Source organism: Sapajus apella, unplaced genomic scaffold (assembly GCF_009761245.1).
Source record: "Sapajus apella isolate SASKATOON/1434 unplaced genomic scaffold, GSC_monkey_1.0 scaffold127, whole genome shotgun sequence".
Classification (NCBI taxonomy): Eukaryota; Metazoa; Chordata; class Mammalia; order Primates; family Cebidae; genus Sapajus; species Sapajus apella.
In genome coordinates this window covers 2805691-2813546 of record NW_022437067.1, presented here as the reverse complement: position 1 = coordinate 2813546, position 7856 = coordinate 2805691, and the positions used below count along the sequence as shown (strand labels likewise).

Sequence of the window (7856 nt, the reverse complement as noted above, 5' to 3'; positions counted from 1 at the left end):
TTAGCAACTTCCAACACGGTCTCTAGGAATAATCCGCAGTCCTGAACCACGTTTTAGGCAAACATTTCCAGCAGTCTGTGCAGGGTTTATTCCTGTTCCATCATTGGTAATAATCGCCCTTGTTACACAGGAGCTTTAAATTCTTCTGCTGCAAACTTTAAGACTGCTGTGAAAGGTGTCCTTTCAGGAACACAGAGTACTTTGTGCAGCAGCCCAGATCCGGCGTCAGCGTGATCTTAAGGGAAACCTTCAACATGGTGGTGTCGGGATGAATCTAGAACACAAGCCAACCCCGCAGGGTAGCACGACTTCCTCCACTGTCCATTTTCTTTTTTATTCCAAGACAGAGTCTTGCTCTGTCATGTAGGCTAGAGTGCAGTGGCACAATCTTGGCTCACTGCATGCTCCACCTCCCGGATTCAAGCAATTCTCCTTCCTCACCCTCCTGAGTAGCTCGGATTGCTGGCGCCCGCCACCACACCCGGCTAATTTTTGTATTTTTAGTAGAGTTGGGGTTTCACCATATTGATCAGGCAGGCTGGTCTCTAACAACCGACCTCAAGTGATTGCCAGCCTCGGCCTCCCAAAGTGCTGGGATTACAAGTGTGAGCCACTGTGGTCGGCCTGATGGTTGTTTTTAAATCGTCATCCTAATGGATGTAAGTGGTATCACATCGTGGTTTCACTTGCATTTTGCTAATGATTAGCAAGGTGGAGCGTTTTTCACACGCTTGTTGGTCATTTGTACCTATTCTTTGAAGAAATGTCTATTGAAGTCCTTTGTTCATTTTCAAATTGGTCTGTTTGTTGTTGTTGAACAACAGGTCTGTAAATACTTTGGATTATTAGCTATATGATTTGCAGGCATTTTCTCCCATTCCAGGGGTGCCTTTCATTCTGTTGGTAGTGTTCATTGATGTGCAGAAGTGTTTAATTGTGATGATGTCCAGGATTGAATATGGCTTTGAATTTTACAGCACAGTGTGTTCAATGGTACTTGGTCTCATCCAAGGCCAGCCCCGTTCTGGGATCTAAAGACACAAAGGAAGACTCGGAGCTACCCTCAGCTTGGACGGACTGCCACAGGAAGTCACATCTCAGTGACGGCACCTAAACACCCTCTAGAAAACGCACACCCACGCACACAGGCACATGTGCACGCACGCACACACACAGAGGAAAATGCAAGCAAAGCTGCCTGAGAGGTCACGCCGACCTCACAACAGAGGGGACACTGGGGCTGAGCCTGGAAGGAGGACAAGGGAGTTCCTGACCACATCAGGAAGTAGAGACAGGGCATCCTGCTAGAAGAATTAAGATCCTTCCTTTCCAAACTCCTCTCCTCAACCAAAAGGGATCCTGGGGCAACCGGGGCTCCTGGCAGAGGGCAGCTCTCTCAGTCCCACCTGAGAAACGAAAGTCACAATCAAAGTGTAACAGGGTTTAAGAGGCAGCACTGGCGGGCACGGTGGCTCATGCCTGTAATCAGAGCACTTTGAGAGGCCAAGGCAGTGTTCAGGAGTTCAGCAGTTCACTTGAGGTCAGGAGTTCGTCACCAGTCTGGCCAACATGGTGAGACCCCTACCTCCACTAAAAATGCAAAACTTAGCTGGGTGGGGTAGTGGGTGCCTGTGGTCCCAGCTACTTGAGAGGCTGAGGCAGGAGAATCACTTGAGCCCAGGAGGCAGAGGTTGCAGTGAGCCAAGATAGCACCACTGCACTCCAGCCTGGGCGATAGAGCGAGGCCCTGTCTAAAAAACAAAACAAAACAAAAACAGCCGGGACTAAAAAGAATGGGCGGGGCCCTGTGTCCACCCCCGGGGGCTGCAACTCCTGAACCTCACTGAGGCTCAGCCCTGCCATCCCGATAAGGCCCCACAACCTTCGACCTTCAGGAAAGGACCACGGACAAATCCGAGACTGCCGTCCCCTGCCCCTCCCCACCCCATCTGTAGAAGGGGATAATGATCCATTTGTATTCATAAGACTATTGTTCCAACGATTAATTAAAAGGCTAGAGTATTTTTAACCATCTGCACTAATTTAGAGGAAGAATTTAGAAATATAATTTGTATTATCTGTAACTGAGGAATTCAGACAGATCCCTCTCAGAAGCAGAATATTAATGTCTCAAAGAAACTCAGCAGCCTGTTCCACTCCCGGCTGCTGTTCCTCCTCAATTATCCAAATAAACGGGGATGATTTCAGATGTTTGGCTGTTGGGGAAAGGACAGTCGGAGAGAAGGCCAGGCTTTTCCCCCAAGTTTGGGGAAGCTGGGGCTCCAGGCTGGGAATCAGCCCCCAGGGGTTGGGGGATGAATGTTCTGGACCTAAATAACACAGCGGGGAAATCAAGTCATCCTCGGTCTGGGGAGGGAGGCGTTGTGAGATACAGGCCTGAGGCCACCTGCTTCCACCCTATCTGCTTCTCAGAGCTTGGAGTTGGTGACCCCAAACCTCTGTCCCGTTGGGGACCTTGGGAAATGGCAGCCCTTGGTGCAGCCAGATCAGTCCTGAGTTGAAGGACACAAAATAACCAACAACACAGGATGGAAGGAGGGGCTTGGTTAGGATGGTGTCCTGGTGGGAGGCCCCTGGAGAGCCTCTGCAGGCCCCAGCATGCCCCGCCTCCGTGCCTGGAGTGGCACCGGGGGGACCCAGGCCTCCTGAGAGCTAGAGAACTGGGACACCAGGTCAGAGGCTCGGCAGTAGTCGCAGGCCACTTAGGGGCTGGGGAGGGGGACTTTACACATGCCAGGGCCTGGGGCAGTGGAGAAAAGGAGGTTCAAGGTACAAGGAGGGCACAGCGTCTTTCTGCCAAGCTCCCGCTCTGAAGGCTTCCCCCAGAGACTCCTCACGGCCTGGAGCCAGGGCCTCCCTGGAATGTCCTATTCCACACTGGGGCACGTGCAGCCAGGGCGGCCACTCAGTGAGGGACACATGGTGGAAGGCAGTGTGGTTTCGAGACACATCCATGTACACACACACACAGGCACACATGCTCAGGCACATGCATGCGTGTACATACGTCCGTGTGGGTGCACACCCAGGAATCACACACACACACACAAGCATGCACAGGGACTTGAAGAGGGAGTTCAAATCTCGGTCCAAACACACACTAGCCATGTGACTGCAGTTTCTACAGGTTTTCTGAGCCTCCAATTCCTCATGTGCAAGGTTGGGCAATGTACCTGCCCCTCGAGGCTGGGGATGACAGAATGTAATTCTTCTGGCTGCCTCCTTTCAAGCCCAGCCCAGCTGACCGTCAGGAGCCCTCCCCAACCCCACACTGCCAGGGCGAACACAGGAGGTGTCTGCTAATTGTCTGGGTGTCCAATTATTTCCCTAAAGGACCAAGGAGAGAGGAGCCCAGATGCAACGAAGACCCACACAGACGCCTGCCTGGTCAGCCACTTCCGACCGCAGAGGCACGTCCTCCTGTGCACAACCCACCCCTCACCATTGTGGCTCATAGACTGAACAGTCTGAGTATGTGCTCAGTACACGCACATACTGAGCACCTACTGAATACCAGACCCTGTCTTGAGCCATTGGGAGGAAGCCGAGCTCACACGCAGCCCCTGCCCTCTAGAAGAAGTGACAGGGTCAGGAGAAGAGGCAGGGAAAGTTGAATATAAACCATGTTTCAGGGCACCGCTGGATGCCTACAGCATGGGAGACAGAACAGAGGCTCCGGATTGAGGGAGCAAGGATTCCAGGATCCAATGAGTAGTCTAAGCTCCCAGGCCCCCTACTTTGTTATGTTGGGGGAAAATGAAATGAGGGACCCTGTAGACTCTTACTAGGGCAAACAGCGAGGTGGCCAGGGACGCCCTTCCCAGCTGCGCTGGACCCAGCAGCAGTCAGTGGGGAGAAAGATCCTCCTTTCATGCCAGACCACCGATTTCCAGCTGGGCAAACTGAGACCAGGAGAGGTGAGGAGCAAGGTCAAGTGCCCTCAACCCTCTTCCAGTCCCCTGTGAGTTCCTGAAGTTATCCTTGGAGAAGGGAAGTCCCCACTTCCTCACCCTCAGCTCCAACATTGCTTACCAGGAAGTTCTTCCTCAGCCCCGCTCAGCCCCTCCAGCTGGGATGTCCCTGAGAGCTTCTCTGACAGCCACGGTCTGACTGGGCTCCAGGAGGCAGGACCCTGGCACTCGGGCTGGTAGAGCCATCCCAAGAGCCCGTGGCCTCTGCCGCACTCACGCTTCACTCCCTGTTCTTTCAGCCACGCAGCCAGAGACCACGCACATCTGCCCACTGCCTCATGCAACATTTAGTGAGTGTCGACGCTGAGTCAGCTTTCAGGCTGCGAACTAGAGAGAGAGGAATGACCCAGCCTTGTTTACTCCATGATGAAAGAAAACCTCTTCTGCCAAACTCCTGGGAGCTCACAGAGCTTATGGTCACATCACTCTCCTTATTGCAAGGTCCCCTCCCCTCCCCATTCGGTAGCCCCATCTCCACTGCAAGAGCTCCCTATTCCCATGTCAATAGTCCCCTCCCCCACTACAGTCATCCCCTCCCCCACACAAGTCCCCTCCCCCACGGCAATAGTCCCCTCCCCCACAACAGTAGCCCCTCCCCTGCTGCAATATGCCCTTCCCCACTGCAGTCAGCCACTCTTCTTTGCAGTAATCCTTTTGAATGGAGTTTCTCCTTCCTAGGCCCAGATTCCGGTTTTATTGGTGAAGCTGCAGTCCTCTCCAGGGAGGTGGCCTGCGGGAAAGGAGGAACTGGCCGTGGGCAGTGTCGAGGCGGGGAGGGTGGTCCAGGCAGAGTGAGGTGGGCGCTGTGTGCAAATGGAAACAGGGAAGGGGAGCGGGGGGTGGTGTGAGGGGAGAGCAACAGAAGCCAGGAGGCCTGGGGGTCACAGGCAGGGGGCGTGCAGAGGAATTTCAACCAGAGTCAGCTTCGCCCTGGGTGGCAGTGGGGACGCCACCACTGGGGGCTGTGGCACTGCCCAGGCAGGAGCAGGAGAGGCGTGGGCCAGGGTGGCAGTGGCGGTCCCAGGACTCACTGCAAAGTAGAGACAGGAGTGGGGAGGGGTGGAGGAGGTGTAAATAATGACTACATTTTTTAAGTGAAAAGAGAAAGACTGGCAGAGGAAAAAGGTATCTTGTCACAGACTGGATAGGCAGAGTTCTGCTGCTGTAACAAAAGCTACAAGTGAAATTCAGCTGCTCCATGGATCACTTGGTCGTTGCTACAATGCGGCTGTCTGACAAGCCACTCCGAAACGCAGCGGCTGGCGACAAGGGCCAGTTCCTCAATCTCGGCCAGGATCTGGCTGTGGGTCATCTGGGCCTCCCTGGGAATCCACATTCCCTGGAAGGGCTGTGCCTGGGGCACGTTCTCCCCAGGCAGGTGACAGGAGCCCCAGAGGGCAGGACACGACCAGCCCCAGGAGCACAGCTGAGACCTAAAACCTCTGCCTGCGCAGCGGCTGCCAAAACGTCCTTGGCCAAAGTGGGTCGTATGGCTAAGCCCGGCCTCGGTGGTTTGGGGAACACATCCCAGGTACTCGTGTGCACCGGACACTCACCAGCGGAGGGACACACTGAAAACAGAATGCAGAGAAGAGGAGGAGAATGCAGGGAAAGAGGCAGGGCAGAAGGAAACCCGTGAGCAGGAAGGTCCCGGGAGCCCAGGACAGAAGGGACAAAGGGCCAAGCGGGAGAAAAGCGATGAAGAGGAAACAGAGGAGGAGGACAGAGGGCCGGTCCCTTGCTGTGGCCAGGGGCAGGTGGGTGGTCAAGGTGCAGCCTCAGCAGTGGCAGGAGGAGAGGCAGGGGGGTGGGGGCAGCCAGGTCTTCAAAGGACGCTTGCTGCAAAAGGGAGCAGAGAAATAGGGCCACAGTCCACAGGGGCATGGGGTCACGGAGGCCTCCTACGCCTGGAGAGGAGGATGAATGCTGATGGGAGTGACCCAGAGAGGGGCCAGACCTGGAGAGACCGGAGAGGAGAGATGATTGCAGAAGCCATGGGTGGAGCTGGGGCTGAGGGCAGAGCCCGGAGAGGCGGGAGCAGGGTGGAGCCGGCCGAGCCCGAAGCAGAGCGGGAGGGGGGGACCCTGCTGTCCGTCCTACGCACACACCACTCCCTGCTTCAAAGCAAACCACCATGGCACGCGCCTACCTAGGTAACAAACCTGCACATCTGCACGTGGACCCTGGAACTTCAAAAAGAAAAGTTGGAGAGAAAAAAAAAAATACTGTTATGCCTGCAGGAGGAGTCATGTCTGGGTCACAGCATCCAGTACTCCACTAAGAGGCAACATTATCCAGGAGGGAAAATGAGCCGCTTTCAACCCCCTGAAAACCCTTGGTTGGTAATAAATCCTGCAAATGAGCCAGCTGCTCTGCTGGGCTGAGAAGTGAGGAGAGGGAGCTGGCTTGGGTGGTCTGTTTCCATTCGGTGTCATCCCATCGCCTCCACGTTCTCCCCAGCTTCCCACGTCCCCTCCCCGTGTGGTTCCAGGCTGGATTCGGCTCTGGGCAGCCGTCAGTCTCCGGGGGTTCCCAGGCGTTCCCTGGGAATGGCTCACGGGGCGCTGCAGGCTGCCAGGGGCATCTTTGGGGCTCCCTTGTCATCTCTGCATTTCTGGGTGGCCTTCACCACTCCTTTCCAATGTCCGTGCGAGCCTTGAATTTCCTGGATGAAGTCAATCTCTCTCCCTTGCGCTCTTGCTCGCTCTCTGTCTCTCCTCTAAATGCTGAGTGTGGCTCCTGTTCTTCTGCCCAGACCTGTGTGGATAGGAGCAGTGATAAAGTGAGAGGGAAGGGGGGCTCCAGGGCTCCTGGGGGAAACGCTGAAGGACATCGCTTGCCTGTGGGCGCACACCCCCTAAGGTGTCAGGAAAGGGATGGGATGGACGGAGAGGCACCGTGGCAGCCTCCGCCCGGGGTCGGTGCTGCACACTGAATGTCTGTGTCCCCCACAAATTCATGTGCTGAAACGCTCACCCCCAAGGTGATGAGGTGATGGTGTTGGGAGGTGGGGCATTTGCGAGGTGATGGATTAGACCATGACGGGGGAGCCCTCATGATGGGATTAGTGCCCTGATAAGAGACTCCAGAGAGCTTGCTCCCTCCCTCTCTCTGTCTCTCTCCCTTCCTCCCCACCTCCCTCCCTCTCTCTCTCCCCTCCACCTGCCCCGTTTGAGGATACAGCAACAAGTGGCCATCTGCAAGCCCTCACCAGACACCAAACCTGCCAGCACCTTGATCTTGGATCTCCAGGCTCCAGGACTGCGCGAAGCAATGCTTGCCGTTTGAGTCCCCGGGTTGTAATCATTTACAGCATCCCCAACTAAGACGATCAAAGCACGCCTTCCGTAGTACAGAAGATTCCGATGGTCATGAGGCCAAGCAGCCGAAGACTACCTTTCCCAATATTCCTCACAGTGATTTGCTGCCATGTGACTAGATACTGGTCCCAAGCCAAGCTGAGCGGGGTGCTGTGAGCAGCATCTAGGCCCTGTCCCTAAAGCGGGAGGCACAAGCTCTCCCTTTCTTCTTCCTGCTTGCCACCTGCTGGAATGCAGAAATGATGACCAGAGCCAGGGCAGCCACATTGGACTCAAAGACAGAAGCCACCTGCTGGGCACAGCAGGGCCTCAAGAGAAAAGACGCTGGCTCCTTGCCACTGTGGAGTTGCCATCTCAGCCCCGGGTTGCCTGTGTTTGGACTGTTGTTACATGCATGAGAAATAAGCTTCTATGTCATCTTGACCACTGTGAAACTCCTTCTTGGTTACCGCGGCTGGAGTGCGTATTTTAACTCATGCAGAGATGCCTCATCCACTCCGGATGGCTTACGTTTAAATGTTCTTTGCAGAGACATGAACTGTAA

The 7856-nt window shown here is 55.0% G+C and overlaps 1 pseudogene; it reads right to left on the bottom strand.

The window, feature by feature from the left end:
- LOC116539348 lies at window positions 1-315 on the bottom strand (annotated as a pseudogene).
- Between the last annotated feature and the right edge of the window lie 7541 nt (window positions 316-7856).